We start from the raw sequence: 2,751 nt of genomic DNA, 5'->3' as shown, positions 1-2,751 counted from the left end.
CCCCCCCCCCCCCCCCAACTGCAGGTGCTTCTTCTGCTTGACAAAAGGTTTTTCAACCCAAAAACTCATTATGATATATTTCTGTAACTGTTCAGGTGGTCTGCTAAAAGATATCAGATTAGATTGACCCAGCTGACCATGTTCTTAGACCAATACCCCTAAACACATGACCAGAAGGATGCAGGGCCCTGGGCACACCTAAACACCAAGGCTGGGGCTGGCAGGGTGAGTTTCCTGCAGAAGCTGCTGCTTCTCCAGCAGCTGCCAGAGGAGGAAAGAAAGGCTGTGGCATAGTTTGGCTGCCTGAGATGCTGCTGGTGTGACTGTGGTGCTGCTCACTAAAGTTACTATTTTACCTGTTGTCATTTAAAGTGGACCAGGCTGAGGCTGTATGGGAGGAGACCTCACTGGGGCACACTGTTTTATGTAGAGGACCCAGCACTAGTGAGGGCACACCTTAATGCATGCACACATGCCACTCATGTCATGAGTTTTGCTTGTCAGCAGCCTGAGGTGCTGTTTCCCAGAAAGCCCTGTACCTATCCCCTTGAAAATGTTGCAAACTTCATGGCCTCAGAAGAGGCTACTATCCCTGCAAAATTTAAAATCAGGCAAGAAGTGACAAAATTATAAGCAGTATCATGCTTCCTCATTATAGCCTTTGGGCAAAATATGGAAACAGCTTCGATGAAACAAACAAACTGGAACACTGGTTTCAAAATGAAATGAAACTAAACGAAATGAAACATTGTTCCATGAAAACAGAACAGTGCTGTTTCACACAGCCCTACTAGACTGCCTACTAAGAGATAGATGTCTTTTAGAACTGGGCTATACATGATATATTAAGCTAGCATTTAAAAAAAGATAATTCATAGGGGAAGAGCAGTTAACTGCTGTTTTCTATATTGGGAGCAGGGATAGGCCAGCTGATTTAAGGCAAATATTAGTACTACCTTCACTACATGCTATTTTTTGTCATCCTCACAACTAGAAGGCTTTCCTTTTCCAAAAGGATATTCTCCTTACTTCAAAACCCACATGTATAGTGATAGCTTCACTACCTCTTTGAGGGTTGAGAAATGAAGTCAAGCTAGGACCACTGAGGATATAGATTTAGCCATTTTTGTTAACAATAACCAACTGAAAACAATATCAGAGTTAATTGGTCTCATTTTAAATTTATTCTACTATAAAAAGAATGTGTTAATGCCCTTCTATATTGTTCTTTTAAAGAGGTCAGTCACTTTTTGTAATTCCCATTTGATCATTCCAATGGCTATTCATTAAACACACATAATAACTTTTAGTTATATGAGTCTTTAAGCAGCTAACAGCTTTCCTTCAAACACTCATTGAACTCCACACACTAATGAATTTGCACCATAGCAGCCTAAGAAAGCACCATTTGATTTCTATAGTCATTAGAATCCTAGTCACCAAGATTTGCCACAGAACACCAAATACATGTAGCTTCTGAAAAACTTGTTCTCTCTCAAAATGGCAAGCACGTAAGCTGAATCTTTGTTGATGGCAGCAAATGCATTCACCTGACAAGGAGGTAGGCTTCTCTGCCTACTGTTATTTGCATTGAATAATTATACAAGCACCAACCGCTCCTTTATAATTCAACAGTGTTTAACCCACATTGTGGCAGAACCTGCCCATTTCATCATTTGAACCATTTCAAGTTATCTGTACAATTTAAAAAAGAACCTTGTTCTCCATGTTGGTCAGCAAACACAAGCAGCATCCTTCAGGTTAGAACGCGTGTGCCATGAGAAGTGTCATGGAGAGCAGAGGAAGGTGTTTTTACATCAGTATCTTTACAGGCCCTACCAGCAGAAAGGTAGGAAAGGAGTTTCACAGACCACTTAAAATTTGAAAATTAAAAATATAAATCTTTATTGTCAAACAGACAAAACACACTTCTTCTCACAGAAGTCAGGTTTAAGGACAGTGCCAGCAAGTAACTGCCATATTGAAACTAAAAAAGGCAAGACAAGGGGAACGGGACCAACATTACACAGCAGTGTGAAGAGATCCCACAATGCAAAAAAAGTGACACCACAATAAGGCATTGTTTGACATTAAAACATTAAAAACAGTACAAGTGCAAAACAAGTCAATTTACAATGGTCCACTTCTGAAAAGTCAAGAAGCTTAATTGCCAAAGTGTGGTAGCTTACAAACATTAAAAATCATGCAATTCTGTAATCCAAAGCCAAGTATGTTGTACACCTATAGCATGTGATTTAGTGGAGAACACAAAACACATTCCCCCCTCATTCACCCACACACTTGGAGTGTCAAACTGTGTCATAACTGTCTCATGCATGCTGATGTAGCTCAAATACTTGCAAGATAAGAGTCTGCAAACAAACAGTTGCTAGGATCTGAAACATTTCTTTGTACATGACAAGGCAGTTCCTATCATCTGTTATAGAGTCATTATCCATGAAAACTGGATGCCATCAACCAAAACATTGTAGCACTCCAGTATTAACCCTCCAAAGAGTGGTACAGACCCAGAAAAGCTACCGAAAGGAAATAGGGAACAGTGTTCCCTCCCTTATTTCTCCTACCACATATTTCATAATCTGCCTATTTTGAGTTTATGGTCCGGTTCCAAAAAGCTGTTGATTTTGTTACGAGTGACAGCCAGTATTTCTGTTCCCTCTCCTCCAAAAGAGCAAAGTGATACCTAATTTTCAATTCTGGACTGAGTTAATTAACCAGTTTGGTTGAGTG

This window comes from Gavialis gangeticus, unplaced genomic scaffold, assembly GCF_001723915.1.
Source record: "Gavialis gangeticus isolate Ggan-Ray unplaced genomic scaffold, GavGan_comp1, whole genome shotgun sequence".
Taxonomy (NCBI): Eukaryota; Metazoa; Chordata; order Crocodylia; family Gavialidae; genus Gavialis; species Gavialis gangeticus.
The sequence above is the reverse complement of the archived record's forward strand: the minus strand, read 5'-3'. Positions refer to the sequence as shown.